This window comes from Urocampus carinirostris, chromosome 1 (genome assembly GCF_059441175.1).
Source record: "Urocampus carinirostris isolate Australia breed hairy pipefish chromosome 1, RoL_Ucar_1.0, whole genome shotgun sequence".
Classification (NCBI taxonomy): domain Eukaryota; kingdom Metazoa; phylum Chordata; class Actinopteri; order Syngnathiformes; family Syngnathidae; genus Urocampus; species Urocampus carinirostris.
This window is the reverse complement of record NC_142349.1, coordinates 53,132,086-53,153,873: the sequence shown is the minus strand read 5'-3', so window position 1 is coordinate 53,153,873 and position 21,788 is coordinate 53,132,086. Positions and strand designations below refer to the sequence as shown.

The 21,788-nt window shown below is 41.3% G+C and overlaps 19 non-coding genes and 4 pseudogenes across 19 annotated transcripts; all 23 read right to left on the bottom strand.

Moving 5' to 3' along the window:
• Positions 1-14: 14 nt before the first annotated feature.
• On the bottom strand, positions 15-133 carry LOC148375214 (5S ribosomal RNA). Its single transcript, XR_015848259.1, has one exon. It is a non-coding gene; the product is annotated as a 5S ribosomal RNA (ribosomal RNA).
• Positions 134-6,635: 6,502 nt separating this feature from the next.
• Positions 6,636-6,754, bottom strand: LOC148375213 (5S ribosomal RNA). Its single transcript, XR_015848250.1, has one exon. It is a non-coding gene; the product is annotated as a 5S ribosomal RNA (ribosomal RNA).
• Positions 6,755-6,975: 221 nt separating this feature from the next.
• Positions 6,976-7,094, bottom strand: LOC148375212 (5S ribosomal RNA). The gene has a single exon (XR_015847939.1). It is a non-coding gene; the product is annotated as a 5S ribosomal RNA (ribosomal RNA).
• Positions 7,095-7,316: 222 nt separating this feature from the next.
• On the bottom strand, positions 7,317-7,435 carry LOC148375211 (5S ribosomal RNA). The gene has a single exon (XR_015847962.1). It is a non-coding gene; the product is annotated as a 5S ribosomal RNA (ribosomal RNA).
• Positions 7,436-7,773: 338 nt separating this feature from the next.
• On the bottom strand, positions 7,774-17,491 carry LOC148375200 (ribosome biogenesis protein BRX1 homolog pseudogene; annotated as a pseudogene).
• Positions 8,920-9,038, bottom strand: LOC148375210 (5S ribosomal RNA). The gene has a single exon (XR_015847789.1). It is a non-coding gene; the product is annotated as a 5S ribosomal RNA (ribosomal RNA).
• Positions 9,261-9,369, bottom strand: LOC148375209 (5S ribosomal RNA; annotated as a pseudogene).
• LOC148375208 (5S ribosomal RNA) lies at positions 9,592-9,710 on the bottom strand. Its single transcript, XR_015847986.1, has one exon. It is a non-coding gene; the product is annotated as a 5S ribosomal RNA (ribosomal RNA).
• On the bottom strand, positions 9,933-10,051 carry LOC148375207 (5S ribosomal RNA; annotated as a pseudogene).
• On the bottom strand, positions 10,274-10,393 carry LOC148375206 (5S ribosomal RNA). The gene has a single exon (XR_015847838.1). It is a non-coding gene; the product is annotated as a 5S ribosomal RNA (ribosomal RNA).
• Positions 10,617-10,735, bottom strand: LOC148375205 (5S ribosomal RNA). Its single transcript, XR_015848243.1, has one exon. It is a non-coding gene; the product is annotated as a 5S ribosomal RNA (ribosomal RNA).
• Positions 10,958-11,076, bottom strand: LOC148375204 (5S ribosomal RNA). Its single transcript, XR_015848234.1, has one exon. It is a non-coding gene; the product is annotated as a 5S ribosomal RNA (ribosomal RNA).
• LOC148375203 (5S ribosomal RNA) lies at positions 11,321-11,439 on the bottom strand. Its single transcript, XR_015847311.1, has one exon. It is a non-coding gene; the product is annotated as a 5S ribosomal RNA (ribosomal RNA).
• LOC148375202 (5S ribosomal RNA) lies at positions 11,662-11,780 on the bottom strand. Its single transcript, XR_015849411.1, has one exon. It is a non-coding gene; the product is annotated as a 5S ribosomal RNA (ribosomal RNA).
• Positions 12,003-12,121, bottom strand: LOC148375201 (5S ribosomal RNA). The gene has a single exon (XR_015849361.1). It is a non-coding gene; the product is annotated as a 5S ribosomal RNA (ribosomal RNA).
• Positions 17,492-18,922: 1,431 nt separating the features above from the next.
• LOC148375199 (5S ribosomal RNA) lies at positions 18,923-19,041 on the bottom strand. The gene has a single exon (XR_015847248.1). It is a non-coding gene; the product is annotated as a 5S ribosomal RNA (ribosomal RNA).
• A 222-nt stretch (positions 19,042-19,263) lies between these two features.
• LOC148375198 (5S ribosomal RNA) lies at positions 19,264-19,382 on the bottom strand. The gene has a single exon (XR_015847517.1). It is a non-coding gene; the product is annotated as a 5S ribosomal RNA (ribosomal RNA).
• A 511-nt stretch (positions 19,383-19,893) lies between these two features.
• On the bottom strand, positions 19,894-20,012 carry LOC148375197 (5S ribosomal RNA). Its single transcript, XR_015847247.1, has one exon. It is a non-coding gene; the product is annotated as a 5S ribosomal RNA (ribosomal RNA).
• A 222-nt stretch (positions 20,013-20,234) lies between these two features.
• On the bottom strand, positions 20,235-20,353 carry LOC148375196 (5S ribosomal RNA). The gene has a single exon (XR_015847516.1). It is a non-coding gene; the product is annotated as a 5S ribosomal RNA (ribosomal RNA).
• A 222-nt stretch (positions 20,354-20,575) lies between these two features.
• LOC148375195 (5S ribosomal RNA) lies at positions 20,576-20,694 on the bottom strand. The gene has a single exon (XR_015847525.1). It is a non-coding gene; the product is annotated as a 5S ribosomal RNA (ribosomal RNA).
• A 222-nt stretch (positions 20,695-20,916) lies between these two features.
• Positions 20,917-21,035, bottom strand: LOC148375194 (5S ribosomal RNA). The gene has a single exon (XR_015848221.1). It is a non-coding gene; the product is annotated as a 5S ribosomal RNA (ribosomal RNA).
• A 222-nt stretch (positions 21,036-21,257) lies between these two features.
• LOC148375193 (5S ribosomal RNA) lies at positions 21,258-21,376 on the bottom strand. The gene has a single exon (XR_015848212.1). It is a non-coding gene; the product is annotated as a 5S ribosomal RNA (ribosomal RNA).
• Positions 21,377-21,598: 222 nt separating this feature from the next.
• LOC148375192 (5S ribosomal RNA) lies at positions 21,599-21,707 on the bottom strand (annotated as a pseudogene).
• Positions 21,708-21,788: the final 81 nt, after the last annotated feature.

Below are 21,788 nucleotides of genomic sequence, written 5' to 3'. Positions count from 1 at the left end.
TGCTGGAAGTAAAAAGCTTACAGCACCTGGTATTCCCAGGCGGTCTCCCATCCAAGTACTAACCAGGCCCGACCCTGCTTAGCTTCCGAGATCGGACGAGATCGGGCGTGTTCAGGGTAGTATGGCCGTAAGCGAAAGAAGGCGGAGAATTTTCAGTATTTATAATCAACACCGCGGAAATTGCAACGCCACTGTTTGCCAAGAGGGGTAGCCATTTATAAAACAACAGGGGTTTAATATGTGTGTAATTCTTCATTTATTTGTTTTGCAAACAGGTTGTGAAAGAATGCAAATCCGTCCAAAAGGGGCTGCTCCGAGGCCAGAAAAAATACCAAAAACTTTGCTGGAAGTAAAAAGCTTACAGCACCTGGTATTCCCAGGCGGTCTCACATCCAAGTACTAACCAGGCCCGACCCTGCTTAGCTTCCGAGATCGGACGAGATTTTTTTTTTTTTTTTTTGACTTTTATTGATAGAGCTTATCCAAAAACAATTTTACAATCCATAATTTACATCATTTTGCTCAGTACATCTTCATAGCTTTCAAAAACACAAAACGTGGTCATCTAACACTCGTACAACAACATTCGTGCATTAATGTTAAAAAAAATTATGTGTAAATTCAGAGCACACTGTGTCGCATAATTCATAAAGTACTTTTTGTGCAGTGACCATAAACAACTTGTAAAATACATCTTCAAAGATTGTAATAGAGCTAAAACACAAACAGGCACGTCGATTACATCACATCTGGTAAACTTATTCTTACACCCTCCCAAGTTATTTGCACAAAAGGATTAGTAAGAACAAATATTTTGTTAAAAACCTCTAAACTTCCGTTATTATTAAAATAGACATACAGTGCTTCCATTATTCTTTTCAATTTGCTTTCAAACAGTTTGCATATATCCAGTTTCCGTCCTTTATTCTTCAAAACCGTTCTTCTTACCCACACTGTATGCCTAGCCACTGACAAAACTATATTGAGTGCCTGGTTATTTTTTCCTTTTTTACCTTGTATCATCCCAAATAAAAACATCTTCTCCCAATTTTCATCAACATACTGCTCATTCTGTCCAAAACCTTTCGTCATTTCCTTAAGCACTGCGGTCAGTTTTTTCAGTTCTTCACAGTTAAAGAACATATGCTTTAAGCCCTCTTTCTCCTTCTTGCATATTTTGCATGTTTCATCCCTCGCAAGTCCCATCTTAAAAAGTCTCATTTCATTAAAAACACAGTTGTGGGCTAAAAGGAAATCAAAATTTTCTAACGAAGGGCATTTCAAACCAGTTCTGATGTTTCTCCACACATCTTTTGTGTTAAAATCTACAAACATCTTTTCCCAATAAGAATTTGCTCTCGGTTGTATAAAAGCCATTCCTCTAAAAACAGAATAGAAATCTTTTAAAACAAGAGCACTAAAAGGTGTCCCTGTGTCCTTCATCTCTATTCTCATTGGACCTTCCTCTTGTTTCTTTTCATTTCTTTCTATAATTGTCCACCATTCTTTAGGAACTGCTTTTTTTATTGTCATGTACTCATTCCTGATTTTTTCTTCATTACATTCGTCTACTGTTGCACCAATCTCGTCAATGAAAGCCTGAAATGGCAAGAATCCCGGTCTGACCTCGTACAAAAGATCTCTGATTTTTCGGAATCCTGCGTCAAACCAGTGCTTGTAAAAGTTCCCTCCTCCAATTCGTAAATTCGGATTTAAGAACAAGGGTTGATTTAAAATTTCTTCCTTTCCCTCCGGTTTAAAAACTACATGTCCTATAAAATCACTCGAAGCCCTTAAAACTTCCCTATAAAAGTCTGGGATGCCGTTTGTCATATATTCTTTTGTTTTCATCCACAAGGCTGAAGGCCCCATTTTAAAAGTTTTGTCTAAAAAGTATTCCAGAATTCGTGTCGATTCTTTGTCTCCCTCCCTCATGAAATTTTTAACAGTTTTTATTCTTAAAGCCTTCAGTCTTATGGATGGATCGAGCAATCCCAGACCGCCCTCCTCCACCCTTCCAATCAGAGTCTCATAGGCTATTTTAGCTGGCTTACCATCCCAAATAAAATCAGTCACATACTGCTTCAGAGTTTTAACTGTGGGTAATGGCAAACACACTGATCCAAGGACACTCCATATTTTGGATAAAAACAGTGTATTAACAACTAAAATTTTTCCCTTCAGAGTAAGACTTCTCCTTTTCCAAAAAGCCAATCTATTTCTTATTTTCCCGATTGTCTCCTCCCACATCAGTTTCGTAATTTCTTTTTCATTTGGCCCTATTCTCACCCCCAGAATTTTAAGGTTATCTTTTACTTCTTTAAAAGGCAGTGTCCTTGACAAGGCGGTTTGCTTTCCTAATTTTAAAATCTCAGTTTTGCCAACATTCATCCGAGCTCCTGAACCCCGGCTGTATATTTCTATGGCATCCAACGCTTTAAAAATGCTGTGCTCATCTTTTAAAATTAGGGTTGCGTCATCTGCATATTGATAAATTTTGGTTTCTGTGTTAAAATTCTTAAAACCTTCAATCTTTACCCCTTTTATTCCATTGTCAGCATTGATCGCAAGTCCTAAAGGTTCTGCAACCAAAGAATAAAGTATTGCTGACAGTGGACAGCCCTGTCTTATTGACCTGGTTAAAGGAATAAAATCTGTTAAAAAACCATTGCATTTGACACAACTCTTGGCATCAGCGTAGAGACATCTCAGACACCGGATTATGTTTTCTCCAAAATCAAATCTTTCTAAAACCGCAAATAGAAAATCGTGCTCTACCCTATCAAACGCTTTTTCTAAGTCTGCATTAATTAAAAAGCCACTGACTCCTGCCTTCTCCATGTACCAGACTTTGTCCCTCACACCATTAACTGTGTCTGAGATGTCTCTGCCTATTACCGCATAAGCCTGGTTAGTTTGGATGACTGTTGGTAAGACCCGCTTCAGTCTGTTTGCCATTATCTTCGCCAAAATCTTGTAGTCACAATTTAAAAGGCTTATGGGTCTAAAATTCTGCAGCTCTTCCCTGTCCCCTTTCTTTTTATATATAATTTTAATTAAACCTCTTGACATCCTTGAGCTGAGAGCCCCTCCTTTCCACACTTCTTCATACATTTGTCTTAAAACAGGAACAAGAGAACCTTTAAAAACCTTGTAAAATTCACATGGTAAGCCATCCAGACCAGGACTCCTGCCGTTTTTCATCTCATCTATGGCTCTCTCTATTTCTTCACTATTGATGTCTTTATTGCACATTGTTTTATCTTCCTTACTTACTTTACTCTTAATATTATTCAATAAAAAATCTTTTGCACCCTCTTCCACACCTTGTTTTGAAAATAAGTTGGTATAGAATCTTTTTATTTCCTTTAAAATATTGTCCTTATCTGTCAATCTCTTTCCTTCTCCATTTTTAATACATTTAATTTCTTCCGTTTTCTGTCTGTTTTTTTCTAGTTCAAAAAAGAACTTTGTGCATCGTTCGCCTTCAATCATATATTTCGCTCTACTTCTTATCATAGCACCCTGGAATTTCTCTTCTTCTATTTTTTTAAGTTCATCTTCTATCTCCATAATTTTATTCGTGTTTTCATTTTTCCCATCACTTTGTTTTAGTTCCTCTTCTAGTTCTTTTCGTAACTTTTCTTCTCTCCCCCTTTCCTGTCTTCTCAGTTTTTTACAAAACAAAATCGAATGTCTTTTAATATCATACTTTAGATTGTCCCACCATATTCCCAAGTTACTTTCATACTTTGTCATGTTCTTTATGCTGTTTACAATTATATTTTCTATTTCCATTTGATAAAAATTGTCTTTTAAGACTTTTGTATTTAAAATCCATACCCCCGGCCCCTTCTCTATTTTATTCAGATCTATATTAAAAACAATAAAGTCATGATCACTAAAATTACATCTTCTGTAGTAAATACTTTTAAAATTCTCCATAAAACTACTTTTTGCCAAAACAATATCAATTCTGCTTTGCTTAATTTCATCTAAAACAATTTGTCTTCTGCTAAACTTTCTAACTCCTTTATTCCTTTCTCTCCATACATCTATTAAATCGAGTTCTTCCATTACCTGTATTAGTTCCTTTCTTCCCCTTTCTGCTCTAAAAACCATATTATCTGCCACATCTTCTTTCTGTAGTGCTATATTAAAATCCCCAGCAACCACAGTTTCCCCCCAAGCCTCGATTAGAACTTTTAATTTCTTAAAAAATTCAACTTTCTCTTTCTCTTCATTCGGTGCATGTATGTTACAAACATTCATTTTCTCATTACCTTCTCCAACACTTATAGTTAGTATTTTTCCTTTTTTATCATTATATATTTCTGTTACTTCCTCAACCATATTCCTTTTAATTAAAAAAGCCACTCCTCTACCTCTTCCCTCACAATTATTAAATAAAACCTCCCCATCCCATCGTTTTCTAAAATCTTCCGCTATCACACTCGTCCAGTTCGTTTCTTGCAATAAAATAATATCATTTTTCTCAGTCTCTCTGATTAACTTCTGTAATTTTTCGGGATTCGCCCCTCCCCTCATGTTTATTGAAATAAAATTCCACCCCATTAAAATAATAAATGGCAATAAATAATTCAAGCCAACAAAATATTTAAGAAACATAAAACCAACCATTACTATGTACCACCATCATCCTGTAAAACCTCATATCTCCCTCCATTTATTTCTATTTGTTTTGCCTTTCTTCTTCTCTCCTGTGCTTGTAATACCTTGTCCGTGTCAATACTTGGTTTTAACCTTTTCCTTTTGCTCATAAAATTGCCCAACTTGTTTAAAACGTCACAGTTACCTTGTCCATCTTTATCCAACGATTCTTCTTTATTAAGTTCCTTGTGTGTCCGGGTCTCCTCCTCCCTCTGCTCCTCCTCCTCCATTGTTTCAGCTTCAATTGTTCCAGTTAAAATCCCAATGTCCATGTCTGAGTCCTCGCTCTCTGAGTCTTGTTGTCTGGGGGGCTGAGCACAGGGGGGATCCTCTTCATGCGTCGGTTCCTGGGAGGGACCCTCATCCCCCGCCTCTGATGCTACCATGTTAATCTCCAACTTGCTTACTTCTCCCTCTCCCTCAGCAGAAGAAACGCATGTACAGTGTATGAATGCACAGGAGCAATCAGGGCATCTGGGAGCGACGCATTCCCGGGCATAGTGACCCTGCTGTAAGCACTCCCTGCATGTAAACTCCGGACACTCCCGCAGCACGTGACCAGGGTTCATGCACAACCGGCAGATTTTCACCTGCCGGTCGTGAATCACCCGGCAGTACTGGGGACCGTCCGGAGTCTCGAACCTGGTGGAATACGGCAGGGAGGCTACATCTTTCGGGAATTTTACTTTGATGAATCTTGTCCCATCTTCAACGGACGTGCCCGGGTAGAAGCGCCGCCTCAATGGGAGGACAGGGTCCACTCTCCACCTCCGCAGCTTTTCCAACACCTCTTCATCGGTTATGAATGGGGCCAGTTGTAGGAAGGAGACCATAACCTCGTTCACTTGTAGTCTTTTAGTCTGGATTAGAACCCCTTTGCATAAGAGGCCCCCATCTAAAATTTCACATGCCTCCTCATTTTCCAACGTCGCTTGATATTGTTTGTTTTGTGTAGACCGTAGTACCAGTAGCTTCCCCGCACCCACCGTCTTCTCGATTCCTTTAATCAAGTCAACTGGTGTTATGTTTTCAATCTCCTCTGTTTCCAAAAGCATCGTCAGTTCTTTCAAATATTTTCTTTGTCTTAGCCCTTTCACATTCTCCATATCTTTTTTTGTTTCTTGCTTATTTCTCTTTTCTCTATCACGCATGTTATATTCCTTCTTTCTCCTCATGTCCAATCCATTGTTCATTTTATCCGCATCATTATTCTGTCCTTGTACAATCATTTCAGTTGTTTTGTTAATTAATCCATTCATATTATTTCCATCCGCCTCACTTTCTTTCCCTCCATGCCGAGCTACCTTGTTGAAATCATTGTCCATACTCTTTTTCCTTGTATCCAGTCCGGTTTCATTCATAATTAGCAACTTTTTAAATACCTTGTTTGAATCACAGTCCATTGTCGTTGTCGGTTTTCCATTGTCCAGTTTCACTTCACTACATCCATCCGTTCCTGGGGGCAAATCCACAACACGCTTGTCCGCTTCCACTCCAAGCTCGATGCCATGCGGTCCGTCCATTGTTCGTTCAAAAAAGAAAGAACCAAAAAGAGGCTCCCCAGACAGAAACTAAGTCTGCTGGGGACGCAAAAACGAAAATAAAGCACTTACACTTTTAAATAAACCTTCAAATAAATAAGAAAACCAACAAAGAATGGGGAGAGCCTTTCTCTCCCTACTGCAGCCGTCAACTCACAAACACAAACCAGGAAGTGGGCGTGTTCAGGGTAGTATGGCCGTAAGCGAATGAGGTGAATTTTCAGTATTTATAATCAACACCGCGGAAGTTGCAACGCCACTGTTTGCCAAGAGGGGTAACAATTTATAAAACAACAGGGGTTTAATATGTGTGTAATTCTTCATTTATTTGTTTTGCAAACAGGTTGTGAAGTAATGCAAATCCGTCCAAATGGGGCTGCTCCGAGGCCAGAAAAAATACCAAAAAGCTTGCTGGAAGTAAAAAGCTTACAGCACCTGGTATTCCCAGGCGGTCTCCCATCCAAGTACTAACCAGGCCCGACCCTGCTTAGCTTCCGAGATCGGACGAGATCGGGCGTGTTCAGGGTAGTATGGCCGTAAGCGAAAGAAGAGGGAGAATTTTTAGTATTTATAATTACACCACGGAAGTTGCAACGCCACTGTGTGCCAAGAGGGGTAGCAAATTATAAAACAACAGTGGTTTAATATGTGTGTAATTCTTCATTTATCTGTTTTGCAAAAAGGTTGTGAAAGAATGCAAATCCGTCCAAAAGGGGCTGCTCCGAGGCCAGAAAAAATACCAAAAAGTTTGCTGGAAGTAAAAAGCTTACAGCACCTGGTATTCCCAGGCGGTCTCCCATCCAAGTACTAACCAGGCCCGACCCTGCATAGCTTCCGAGATCGGACGAGATCGGGCGGGTTCAGGGTAGTATGGCCGTAAGCGAGAGAAGAGGGTGAATTTTCAGTATTTATAATCAACACCGCGGAAGTTGCAACCCCACTGTTTGCCAAGAGGGGTAGCAAATTTTAAAACAACAATGGTTTAATATGTGCGTATTTCTTCATTTATTTGTTTTGCAAAAAGGTTGTGAAAGAATGCAAATCCGTCCAAAAGGGGCTGCTCCGAGGCCAGAAAAAATACCAAAAAGCTTGCTGGAAGTAAAAAGCTTACAGCACCTGGTATTCCCAGGCGGTCTCCCATCCAAGTACTAACCAGGCCCGACCCTGCTTAGTTTCCGAGATCGGACGAGATCGGGCGTGTTCAGGGTAGTAAGGCCGTAAGCGAAAGAAGAGGGTGAATTTTCAGTATTTATAATCAACACCGCGGAAGTTGCAACTCCACTGTTTGGCATGAGGGGTAGCCATTTATAGAACAACAGGGGTTTAATATGTGCGTAATTCTTCATTTATTTGTTTTGCAAACAGGTTGTGAAAGAATGCAAATCCGTCCAAAAGGGGCTTCTCCGAGGCCAGAAAAAATACCAAAAAGTTTGCTGGAAGTAAAAAGCTTACAGCACCTGGTATTCCCAGGCGGTCTCCCATCCAAGTACTAACCAGGCCCGACCCTGCTTAGCTTCCGAGATCGGACGAGATTTTTTTACTTGAAACTGACTTTCACCCAAAGGTTTAAGATTTTTATGCCAGTACTTTTTTTTGGTCTGAAAATGTACAAAACATCAAAAGCAGAAATGAAGCTTCGTTCGAAACATGACAAAAAGCAACTTGATATGTTGCACACACTAAAAAAAACATGAAGTTAATAAATGTACTTTCAACTCTCTCCCTGTCACTTAACAGTCCGTCCATTTACAGGCGGGCCTTCTGCATCCGGTTCCTTTTAAACATTTTGCCCTTCTTTTTAGTTGTTGAAACGCGTTCGGGCGGCTCTGTCTCAATCACGACCGGTTTCTCAGGTGCCGGCGTATCGAAGACGCTGTCGGTCACATCGCTGACAATCTCTGGCTTGATCTCGGCCTTCTTCATCTTCTGCATCTCCTTCACGACCTGCCTCTCACGCACACGGGCCGCTGCTGCTATGCGGAGCTCGCGCCGGTGCCTATTTGGCGACTTGAAGTTTGGGTTTTCATAAAGCGTTGGTCCCCCGAAGCTTCCTTGAAACATTTTTATGAGGTTTAAAACGAAGCGTGGTCCGATTTCCACGAGCGCTGCATCCTCCTCAATGATCTGGTAGTTTCTGAACCAAATCCTTTCGTCCACAATAGTGAAGGTGAAGACATGGTCTACAAAGGGTTGGCTTTTTGGGTGATAATGTGGCGTAGAAAACGTCTGTATAAAAAGCTCTTTCAGTAATGCGTAATGAGGCTCCTTGTCGAATGTAGGATCGAAGGACAGAAGCGGTCTGGAACCTTTCAGGCAATTCCCAGTCATCTTGAGCTCAGCCAGAGTGTGAATATTCTGAACCAGGAATTTGGCAGATGGCCCGTTAGGAGTATTTGATATCCACATGTAGAGATCTTGTTTCTTCTTGGCTTCAAAAAATAGGCACTTATTGCAGTTCTTCATCTCACATACCTCATTGATCACAAATAACTTGTCTTTTCTGTCCATTTTGGTATCTGCTTTTGAATGTGGCATGATGCTCCTCATGTCTTGCATCAAATGTCGCGTTCTGTAGTCAACACCTCTCGATGAGAAGATGAGAACCCTTTCCTTGTTGGTCCATTTTCCCATAGAAACTGGAGGCGGAACAGTGAATTCATCCCTCTTCTCCTCTTGTTTATCAGCAGTGTCTTTGCTGGAAGTAAAAAGCTTACAGCACCTGGTATTCCCAGGCGGTCTCCCATCCAAGTACTAACCAGGCCCGACCCTGCTTAGTTTCCGAGATCGGACGAGATCGGGCCTGTTCAGGGTAGTATGGCCGTAAGCGAAAGAAGAGGGTGAATTTTCAGTATTTATAATCAACACCGCGGAAGTTGCAACTCCACTGTTTGGCATGAGGGGTAGCCATTTATAGAACAACAGGGGTTTAATATGTGCGTAATTCTTCATTTATTTGTTTTGCAAACAGGTTGTGAAAGAATGCAAATCCGCCCAAAAGGGGCTGCTCCGAGGCCAGAAAAAATACCAAAAAGTTTGCTGGAAGTAAAAAGCTTACAGCACCTGGTATTCCCAGGCGGTCTCCCATCCAAGTACTAACCAGGCCCGACCCTGCTTAGCTTCCGAGATCGGGCGTGTTCAGGGTAGTATGGCCGTAAGCGAAAGAAGAGGGTGAATTTTCAGTATCTATAATCAACACCGCGGAAGTTGCAACTCCACTGTTTGCCAAGAGGGGTAGCCATTTATAGAACAACAGGGGTTTAATATGTGTGTAATTCTTCATTTATTTGTTTTGCAAACAGGTTGTGAAAGAATGCAAATCCGTCCAAAAGGGGCTGCTCCGAGGCCAGAAAAAATACCAAAAAGTTTGCTGGAAGTAAAAAGCTTACCGCACCTGGTATTCCCAGGCGGTCTCCCATCCAAGTACTAACCAGGCCCGACCCTGCTTAGCTTCCGAGATCGGACGAGATCGGGCGTGTTCGGGGTAGTATGGCCGTAAGCGAAAGAAGAGGGAGAATTTTTAGTATTTATAATTACACCACGGAAGTTGCAACGCCACTGTGTGCCAAGAGGGGTAGCAAATTATAAAACAACAGTGGTTTAATATGAGTGTAATTCTTCATTTATTTGTTTTGCAAAAAGGTTGTGAAAGAATGCTGTATCCATCCAAAAGGGGCTGCTCCGAGGCCAGAAAAAAACCCAAAAACTTTGCTGGAAGTAAAAAGCTTACAGCACCTGGTATTCCCAGGCTGTCTCCCATCCAAGTACTAACCAGGCTCGACCCTGCTTAGCTTCTGAGATCGGACGAGATCGGGCGTGTTCAGGGTAGTATGGCCGTAAGCGAAATAAGAGGGAGAATTTCCAGTATTTATATTCAACACTGCGGAAGTTGCAGCGCCACTGTTTGCCAAGAGGGGTAGCCAATTATAAAACAACAGGGGTTTAATATGTGTGTAATTCTTCATTTATTTGTTTTGCAAAAAGGTTGTGAAAGAATGCAAATCCGTCCAAAAGGGGCTGCTCCGAGGCCAGAAAAAATACCAAAAAGTTTGCTGGAAGTAAAAAGCTTACAGCACCTGGTATTCCCAGGCGGTCTCCCATCCAAGTACTAACCAGGCCCGACCCTGCTTAGCTTCCGAGATCGGTCAGAGATCGGGCGTGTTCAGGGTAGTATGGCCGTAAGCGAAAGAAGAGGGAGAATTTTCAGTATTTATAATCAACACTGCGGAAGTTGCAGCGCCACTGTTTGCCAAGAGGGGTAGCCAATTATAAAACAACAGGGGTTTAATATGGGCGTAATTCTTCATTTATTTGTTTTGCAAACCGGTTGTGAAAGAATGCTGTATCCGTCCAAAAGGGGCTGCTCCGAGGCCAGAAAAACTACTAAAAAGTTTGCTGGAAGTAAAAAGCTTACAGCACCTGGTATTCCCAGGCGGTCTCCCATCCAAGTACTAACCAGGCCCGACCCTGCTTAGCTTCCGAGATCGGACGAGATCGGGCGTGTTCAGGGTAGTATGGCCGTAAGCGAAAGTAGACGGAGAATTTTTAGTATTTATAATCAACACCGCGGAAGTTGCAGCGCCACTGTTTGCCAAGAGGGGTAGCCAATTATAAAACAACAGGGGTTTAATATGTGTGTAATTCTTCATTTATATGTTTTGCAAACCGGTTGTGAAAGAATGCAAATCCGTCCAAAAGGGGCTGCTCCGAGGCCAGAAAAACTACTAAAAAGTTTGCTGGAAGTAAAAAGCTTACAGCACCTGGTATTCCCAGGCGGTCTCCCATCCAAGTACTAACCAGGCCCGACCCTGCTTAGCTTCCGAGATCGGACGAGATCGGGCGTGTTCAGGGTAGTATGGCCGTAAGCGAAAGTAGACGGAGAATTTTTAGTATTTATAATCAACACCGCGGAAGTTGCAACTCCACTGTTTGCCAAGAGGGGTAGCCATTTATAGAACAACAGGGGTTTAATAATAATAATAATAATAATAATAATATGTGTAATTCTTCATTTATTTGTTTTGCAAACAGGTTGTGAAAGAATGCAAATCCGTCCAAAAGGGGCTGCTCCGAGGCCAGAAAAAATACCAAAAAGTTTGCTGGAAGTAAAAAGCTTACAGCACCTGGTATTCCCAGGCGGTCTCCCATCCAAGTACTAACCAGGCCCGACCCTGCTTAGCTACCGAGATCGGACGAGATCGGGCGTGTTCAGGGTAGTATGGCCGTAAGCGAAAGAAGAAGGTGGATTTTCAGTATTTATAATCAACACCGCGGAAGTTGCAACTCCACTGTGTGCCAAGAGGGGTAGCAAATTATAAAACAACAGTGGTTTAATATGTGTGTAATTCTTCATTTATTTGTTTTGCAAAAAGGTTGTGAAAGAATGCAAATCCGTCCAAAAGGGGCTGCTCCGAGGCCAGAAAAAATACCAAAAAGCTTGCTGGAAGTAAAAAGCTTACAGCACCTGGTATTCCCAGGCGGTCTCCCATCCAAGTACTAACCGGGCCCGACCCTGCTTAGCTTCCGAGATCGGACGAGATCGGGCGTGTTCAGGGTAGTATGGCCGTAAGCGAAAGAAGAGGGTGAATTTTCAGTATTTATAATCAACACCGCGGAAGTTGCAACTCCACTGTTTGCCAAGAGGGGTAGCCATTTATAGAACAACAGGGGTTTAATATGTGCGTAATTCTTCATTTATTTGTTTTGCAAACAGGTTGTGAAAGAATGCAAATCCGTCCAAAAGGGGCTGCTCCGAGGCCAGAAAAAATACCAAAAAGTTTGCTGGAAGTAAAAAGCTTACAGCACCTGGTATTCCCAGGCGGTCTCCCATCCAAGTACTAACCAGGCCCGACCCTGCTTAGCTTCCGAGATCGGACGAGATCGGGAGTGTTCAGGGTAGTATGGCCGTAAGCGAAAGAATAAGGAGAATTTTCAGTATTTATAATCACACCACGGAAGTTGCAACGCCACTGTGTGCCAAGAGGGGTAGCCATTTATAAAACAATAGGGGTTTAATATGTGTGTAATTCTTCATTTATTTGTTTTGCAAAAAGGTTGTGAAAGAATGCAAATCCGTCCAAAAGGGGCTGCTCCGAGGCCAGAAAAAATACCAAAAAGCTTGCTGGAAGTAAAAAGCTTACAGCACCTGGTATTCCCAGGCGGTCTCCCATCCAAGTACTAACCGGGCCCGACCCTGCTTAGCTTCCGAGATCGGACGAGATTTTTTTTTTTTTTTTTTTTTTTTTGACTTTTATTGATAGAGCTTATCCAAAAACAATTTTACAATCCATAATTTACATCATTTTGCTCAGTACATCTTCATAGCTTTCAAAAACACAAAACGTGGTCATCTAACACTCGTACAACAACATTCGTGCATTAATGTTAAAACAAATTATGTGTAAATTCAGAGCACACTGTGTCGCATAATTCATAAAGTACTTTTTGTGCAGTGACCATAAACAACTTGTAAAATACATCTTCAAAGATTGTAATAGAGCTAAAACACAAACAGGCACGTAGATTACATCACATCTGGTAAACTTATTCTTACACCCTCCCAAGTTATTTGCACAAAAGGATTAGTAAGAACAAATATTTTGTTAAAAACCTCCAAACTTCCGTTATTATTAAAATAGACATACAGTGCTTCCATTATTCTTTTCAATTTGCTTTCAAACAGTTTCCATATATCCAGTTTCCGTCCTTTATTCTTCAAAACCGTTCTTCTTACCCACACTGTATGCCTAGCCACTGACAAAACTATATTGAGTGCCTGGTTATTTTTTCCTTTTTTACCTTGTATCATCCCAAATAAAAACATCTTCTCCCAATTTTCATCAACATACTGCTCATTCTGTCCAAAACCTTTCGTCATTTCCTTAAGCACTGCGGTCAGTTTTTCCAGTTCTTCACAGTTAAAGAACATATGCTTTAAGCCCTCTTTCTCCTTCTTGCATATTTTGCATGTTTCATCCCTCGCAAGTCCCATCTTAAAAAGTCTCATTTCATTAAAAACACAGTTGTGGGCTAAAAGGAAATCAAAATTTTCTAACGAAGGGCATTTCAAACCGGTTCTGATGTTTCTCCACACATCTTTTGTGTTAAAATCTACAAACATCTTTTCCCAATAAGAATTTGCTCTCGGTTGTATAAAAGCCATTTCTCTAAAAACAGAATAGAAGTCTTTTAAAACAAGAGCACTAAAAGGTGTCCCTGTGTCCTTCATCTCTATTCTCATTGGACCTTCCTCTTGTTTCTTTTCATTTCTTTCTATAATTTTCCACCATTCTTTAGGAACTGCTTTTTTTATTGTCATGTACTCATTCCTGATTTTTTCTTCATTACATTCGTCTACTGTTGCACCAATCTCGTCAATGAAAGCCTGAAATGGCAAGAATCCCGGTCTGACCTCGTACAAAAGATCTCTGATTTTTCGGAATCCTGCGTCAAACCAGTGCTTGTAAAAGTTCCCTCCTCCAATTCGTAAATTCGGATTTAAGAACAAGGGTTGATTTAAAATTTCTTCCTTTCCCTCCGGTTTAAAAACTACATGTCCTATAAAATCACTCCAAGCCCTTAAAACTCCCTTATAAAAGTCTGGGATGCCGTTTGTCATATATTCTTTTGTTTTCATCCACAAGGCTGAAGGCCCCATTTTAAAAGTTTTGTCTAAAAAGTATTCCAGAATTCTTGTCGATTCTTTGTCTCCCTCCCTCATAAAATTTTTAACAGTTTTTATTCTTAAAGCCTTCAGTCTTATGGATGGATCGAGCAATCCCAGACCGCCCTCCTCCACCCTTCCAATCAGAGTCTCATAGGCTATTTTAGCTGGCTTACCATCCCAAATAAAATCAGTCACATACTGCTTCAGAGTTTTAACTGTGGGTAATGGCAAACACACTGATCCAAGGACACTCCATATTTTGGATAAAAACAGTGTATTAACAACTAAAATTTTTCCCTTCAGAGTAAGACTTCTCCTTTTCCAAAATGCCAATCTATTCCTTATTTTCCCGATTGTCTCCTCCCACATCAGTTTCGTAGTTTCTTTTTCATTTGGCCCTACTCTCACCCCCAGAATTTTAAGGTTATCTTTTACTTCTTTAAAAGGCAGTGTCCTTGACAAGGCGGTTTGCTTTCCTAATTTTAAAATCTCAGTTTTGCCAACATTCATCCGAGCTCCTGAACCCCGGCTGTATATTTCTATGGCATCCAACGCTTTAAAAATGCTGTGCTCGTCTTTTAAAATTAGGGTTGTGTCATCTGCATATTGATAAATTTTGGTTTCTGTGTTAAAATTCTTAAAACCTTCAATCTTTACCCCTTTTATTCCATTGTCAGCATTGACCGCAAGTCCTAAAGGTTCTGCAACCAAAGAGTAAAGTATTGCTGACAGTGGACAGCCCTGTCTTATTGACCTGGTTAAAGGAATAAAATCTGTTAAAAAACCATTGCATTTGACACAACTCTTGGCATCAGCGTAGAGACATCTCAGACACCGGATTATGTTTTCTCCAAAATCAAATCTTTCTAAAACCGCAAATAGAAAATCGTGCTCTACCCTATCAAACGCTTTTTCTAAGTCTGCATTAATTAAAAAGCCACTGACTCCTGCCTTCTCCATGTACCAGACTTTGTCCCTCACACCATTAACTATGTCTGAGATGTCTCTGCCTATTACCGCATAAGCCTGGTTAGTTTGGATGACTGTTGGTAAGACCCGCTTCAGTCTGTTTGCCATTATCTTCGCCAAAATCTTGTAGTCACAATTTAAAAGGCTTATGGGTCTAAAATTCTGCAGCTCTTCCCTGTCCCCTTTCTTTTTATATATAATTTTAATTAAACCTCTTGACATCCTTGAGCTGAGAGCCCCTCCTTTCCACACTTCTTCATACATTTGTCTTAAAACAGGAACAAGAGAACCTTTAAAAACCTTGTAAAATTCACATGGTAAGCCATCCAGACCAGGACTCCTGCCGTTTTTCATCTCATCTATGGCTCTCTCTATTTCTTCACTATTGATGTCTCTATTGCACATTGTTTTATCTTCCTTACTTACTTTACTCTTAATATTATTCAATAAAAAATCTTTTGCACCCTCTTCCACACCTTGTTTTGAAAATAAGTTGGTATAGAATCTTTTTATTTCCTTTAAAATATTGTCCTTATCTGTCAATCTCTTTCCATCTCCATTTTTAATACATTTAATTTCTTCCGTTTTCTGTCTGTTTTTTTCTAGTTCAAAAAAGAACTTTGTGCATCGTTCGCCTTCAATCATATATTTCGCTCTACTTCTTATCATAGCTCCCTGGAATTTCTCTTCTTCTATTTTTTTAAGTTCATCTTCTATCCCCATAATTTTATTCGTGTTTTCATTTTTCCCATCACTTTGTTTTAGTTCCTCTTCTAGTTCTTTTCGTAACTTTTCTTCTTTCTCCCTTTCCTGTCTTCTCAGTTTTTTACAAAACAAAATCGAATGTCTTTTAATATCATACTTTAGATTGTCCCACCATATTCCCAAGTTACTTTCATACTTTGTCATGTTCTTTATGCTGTTCACAATTATATTTTCTATTTCCATTTGATAAAAATTGTCTTTTAAAACTTTTGTATTTAAAATCCATACCCCCGGCCCCTTCTCTATTTTATTCAGATCTATATTAAAAACAATAAAGTCATGATCACTAAAGTTACATCTTCTGTAGTAAATACTTTTAAAATTCTCCATAAAACTACTTTTTGCCAAAACAATATCAATTCTGCTTTGCTTAATTTCATCTAAAACAATTTGTCTTCTGCTAAACTTTCTAACTCCTTTATTCCTTTCTCTCCATACTTCTATTAAATCGAGTTCTTCCATTACCTGTATTAGTTCCTTTCTTCCCCTTTCTGCTCTAAAAACCATATTATCTGCCACATCTTCTTTCTGTAGTGCTATATTAAAATCCCCAGCAACCACAGTTTCCCCCCAAGCCTCGATTAGAACTTTTAATTTCATAAAAAATTCAACTTTCTCTTTCTCTTCATTCGGTGCATGTATGTTACAAACATTCATTTTCTCATTACCTTCTCCAACACTTATAGTTAGTATTTTTCCTTTTTTATCATTATATATTTCTGTTACTTCCTCAACCATATTCCTTTTAATTAAAAAAGCCACTCCTCTACCTCTTCCCTCACAATTATTAAATAAAACCTCCCCATCCCATCGTTTTCTAAAATCCTCCGCTATCACACTTGTCCAGTTCGTTTCTTGCAATAAAATAATATCATTTTTCTCAGTCTCTCTGATTAACTTCTGTAATTTTTCGGGATTCGCCCCTCCCCTCATGTTTATTGAAATAAAATTCCACCCCATTGAACTAAATAAGTAGCAGTAAATAATCCAAGTCAGACAAAACATAAAAACCAAAAATATATCATGTGCCACCATCATCCTGTAAAACCTCATATCTCCCTCCAGTTATTTCTGTTTGTTTTGCCTTTCTTCTTCTCTCCCGTGCTTGTAATACCTTGTCCGTGTCAATACTTGGTTTTAACCTTTTCCTCTTGCTCATAAAATTGCCCAACTTGTTTAAAACGTCACAGTTACCTTTTTTAACTTCATCCAATGGTTCTTCTTTAATTAGTTCCATGTGCATCTGGGTCTCCTCTTCTCTCTGCTCCCTCTCCCCCACCGCCTCGGTCTCAACCGCTCCGGTTAAAATTTCGATGTCCATGCCTGAGTCCTCGCGCTCTGAGGCCTGTTGTCCAGGGGGTTGGGCACAGGGGGGATCTTCTACAGGTGCCGGCTCCTGGGAGGGACCCTCATCCCCCTCCTTTGATGTCTCCATGTTTATCTCTGACTCGTTTACTTCTCCCTCTTTCTCGGCAGAGGAAACACAAGTGCAGCGTGCGAGTGCACGGCAGCAGTCTGGGCATTTTAGAGCGTCGCACTCCCGGGCGTAGTGACCCTGCCGCAAGCACTCCCTGCACGTGAACTCCGGACACTCCCGCAGCACGTGACCAGGGTTCATGCACAACCGGCAGATTTTCACCTGCCGGTCGTGAATCACCCGGCAGTACAGGGGACCGTCCGGAGTCTCGAACCTGGTGGAGTACGGCAGGGAGGCCACATCCTTGGGGAATTTAGCTTTGATGAACCTCGTTCCGTCTTCTACGGATGTGCCCGGGTAGAAGCGCCGCCTCAATGGAAGGACAGGGTCCACTCCCCACCTCTGTAGCTTCTCCAGCACCTCTTCATCCGGTATGAACAGGGGCAGTTGCAAAAAGGAGACCATGATTTCGTTCACTTAAAGTCTTTTTGTCCGGATTAAATTTCCCTTGTATAAAAGACCTCCATCTAAAGCTTCGCACGCCTCCTCGTTTTCCAGCGTTGCTTCATATTGATTATTTTGCTTAGGCCGTAGTCCGAGTAGTTTCCCTGCACCCACCATCCTCTCAATTTCCTTAATTAAGTCAATTGGTGCTATGTTCTGACTCCCCTCTGTTTCTAAAAGCATTGTTAGTTCCCTCAAATATTTTCTTTGTCTTAGTCTTTTCACATTCCCCATATCTTTTTTTTCTTCTTGGTTATTCTTCTTTTCTTTATCACGTATGTTATGTTCCTTCCTTCTTCTCGCGTCCAGTCCATCGTCCATTTTATCTGCATCATTATTCCGTCCTTGCTCAAACAGATCCGTTGTTTTATTAATTGATCCGTTCATATTATTCTCATCCGCCTCACTTTCTTTCTCTTCACATCGAGCTACTTTGTTAGAATCATTGTCCATGCTCCTTTCCTTTGTGTCCAGTCCGATTTCATTCACAATTTTTGACTTTTTAAATACCTTGTTTGTAGCGTAGTTCTTCGACGTTGTTGGTTTCTCATTGTCGAGTGCCACCTCATTCCTTCTATCAGTCCCCGGAGGCAGATCTACAACTCGGCTGCTCGCCTCCACTCCTTGATTGACGCCACGCTGTCCGTCCATTGTCCTCTCAAAAAAGGAGAGAACCCAAAAAGGCTCCCCAGACAGACACCAAGTCCGCTGGGGACGCAAAAAACGAAAAAAGTAGACAAATCAAAGTACTTAAACTTTCAAATAAACCTTCAAAGTAAGAAAAACAAAGAATGGGGAGAGCCTTTCTCTCCCTACTGCAGCCGTCTACTCGCAATCACACACCTGCAAGTGGTTGCGTTCAGGGTAGTATGGCCGTAGGCAAAAGAAGAGGGTGAATTTTCAGTATTTATAATCAACACCGCGGAAGTTGCAACGCCACTGTTTGCCAAGAGGGGTAGCCATTTATAAAACAACAGGGGTTTAATATGTGCGTATTTCTTCGATTATTTGTTTTGCAAAAAGGTTGTGAAAGAATGCAAATCCGTCCAAAAGGGGCTGCTCCGAGGCCAGAAAAAATACCAAAAAGTTTGCTGGAAGTAAAAAGCTTACAGCACCTGGTATTCCCAGGCGGTCTCCCATCCAAGTACTAACCAGGCCCGACCCTGCTTAGCTTCCGAGATCGGACGAGATTTTTTTTTTTTTTTTTTTCTTTTCTTCAATAACGCCACTGTTTGCCAAGAGGGGTAGCCATTTATAGAACAACAGGGGTTTAATATGTGTGTAATTCTTCATTTATTTGTTTTGCAAACAGGTTGTGAAAGAATGCAAATCCGTCCAAAAGGGGCTGCTCCGAGGCCAGAAAAAATACCAAAAAGCTTGCTGGAAGTAAAAAGCTTACAGCACCTGGTATTCCCAGGCGGTCTCCCATCCAAGTACTAACCAGGCCCGACCCTGCTTAGCTTCCGAGATCAGACGAGATCGGGCGTGTTCAGGGTAGTATGGCCGTAAGCGAAAGAAGAGGGTGGATTTTCAGTATTTATAATCAACACCGCGGAAGTTGCAACTCCACTGTGTGCCAAGAGGGGTAGCAAATTATAAAACAACAGTGGTTTAATATGTGTGTAATTCTTCATTTATTTGTTTTGCAAAAAGGTTGTGAAAGAATGCAAATCCGTCCAAAAGGGGCTGCTCCGAGGCCAGAAAAAATACCAAAAAGCTTGCTGGAAGTAAAAAGCTTACAGCACCTGGTATTCCCAGGCGGTCTCCCATCCAAGTACTAACCAGGCCCGATCCTGCTTAGCTTCCGAGATCGGACGAGATCGGGCGTGTTCAGGGTAGTATGGCCGTAAGCGAAAGAAGAGGGTGAATTTTCAGTATTTATAATCAACACCGCGGAAGTTGCAACTCCACTGTTTGCCAAGAGGGGTAGCCATTAATAGAACAACAGGGGTTTAATATGTGCGTATTTCTTCATTTATTTGTTTTGCAAACAGGTTGTGAAAGAATGCAAATCCGTCCAAAAGGGGCTGCTCCGAGGCCAGAAAAAATACCAAAAAGTTTGCTGGAAGTAAAAAGCTTACAGCACCTGGTATTCCCAGGCGGTCTCCCATCCAAGTACTAACCAGGCCCGACCCTGCTTAGCTTCCGAGATCGGACGAGATTTTTTTTTTTTTTTTTTTCTTTTCTTCAATAACGCCACTGTTTGCCAAGAGGGGTAGCCATTTATAGAACAACAGGGGTTTAATATGTGTGTAATTCTTCATTTATTTGTTTTGCAAACAGGTTGTGAAAGAATGCAAATCCGTCCAAAAGGGGCTGCTCCGAGGCCAGAAAAAATACCAAAAAGCTTGCTGGAAGTAAAAAGCTTACAGCACCTGGTATTCCCAGGCGGTCTCCCATCCAAGTACTAACCAGGCCCGACCCTGCTTAGCTTCCGAGATCAGACGAGATCGGGCGTGTTCAGGGTAGTATGGCCGTAAGCGAAAGAAGAGGGTGGATTTTCAGTATTTATAATCAACACCGCGGAAGTTGCAACTCCACTGTGTGCCAAGAGGGGTAGCAAATTATAAAACAACAGTGGTTTAATATGTGTGTAATTCTTCATTTATTTGTTTTGCAAAAAGGTTGTGAAAGAATGCAAATCCGTCCAAAAGGGGCTGCTCCGAGGCCAGAAAAAATACCAAAAAGCTTGCTGGAAGTAAAAAGCTTACAGCACCTGGTATTCCCAGGCGGTCTCCCATCCAAGTACTAACCAGGCCCGATCCTGCTTAGCTTCCGAGATCGGACGAGATCGGGCGTGTTCAGGGTAGTATGGCCGTAAGCGAAAGAAGAGGGTGAATTTTCAGTATTTATAATCAACACCGCGGAAGTTGCAACTCCACTGTTTGCCAAGAGGGGTAGCCATTAATAGAACAACAGGGGTTTAATATGTGCGTATTTCTTCATTTATTTGTTTTGCAAACAGGTTGTGAAAGAATGCAAATCCGTCCAAAAGGGGCTGCTCCGAGGCCAGAAAAAATACCAAAAAGTTTGCTGGAAGTAAAAAGCTTACAGCACCTGGTATTCCCAGGCGGTCTCCCATCCAAGTACTAACCAGGCCCGACTCTGCTTAGCTTCCGAGATCGGACGAGATCGGGCGTGTTCAGGGTAGTATGGCCGTAAGCGAGAGAAGAGGGTGAATTTTCAGTATTTATAATCAACACCGCGGATGTTGCAACCCCACTGTTTGCCAAGAGGGGTAGCAAATTATAAAACAACAGTGGTTTAATATGTGTGTAATTCTTCATTTATTTGTTTTGCAAAAAGGTTGTGAAAGAATGCAAATCCGTCCAAAAGGGGCTGCTCCGAGGCCAGAAAAAATACCAAAAAGCTTGCTGGAAGTAAAAAGCTTACAGCACCTGGTATTCCCAGGCGGTCTCCCATCCAAGTACTAACCAGGCCCGACCCTGCTTAGCTTCCGAGATCGGACGAGATCGGGCGTGTTCAGGGTAGTATGGCCGTAAGCGAAAGAAGAGGGTGAATTTTCAGTATTTATAATCAACACCGCGGAAGTTGCAACTCCACTGTTTGCCAAGAGGGGTAGCCATTTATAGAACAACAGGGGTTTAATATGTGCGTAATTCTTCATTTATTTGTTTTGCAAACAGGTTGTGAAAGAATGCAAATCCGTCCAAAAGGGGCTGCTCCGAGGCCAGAAAAAATACCAAAAAGTTTGCTGGAAGTAAAAAGCTTACAGCACCTGGTATTCCCAGGCGGTCTCCCATCCAAGTACTAACCAGGCCCGACCCTGCTTAGCTTCCGAGATCGGACGAGATCGGGCGTGTTCAGGGTAGTATGGCCGTAAGCGAGAGAAGAGGGTGAATTTTCAGTATTTATAATCAACACCGCGGAAGTTGCAACCCCACTGTTTGCCAAGAGGGGTAGCAAATTATAAAACAACAATGGTTTAATATGTTCGTATTTCTTCATTTATTTGTTTTGCAAAAAGGTTGTGAAAGAATGCAAATCCGTCCAAAAGGGGCTGCTCCGAGGCCAGAAAAAATACCAAAAAGTTTGCTGGAAGTAAAAAGCTTACAGCACCTGGTATTCCCAGGCGGTCTCCCATCCAAGTACTAACCAGGCCCGACCCTGCTTAGCTTCCGAGATCGGGCGTGTTCAGGGTAGTATGGCCGTAAGCGAAAGAAGAGGGAGAATTTTTAGTATTTATAATTACACCACGGAAGTTGCAACGCCACTGTGTGCCAAGAGGGGTAGCAAA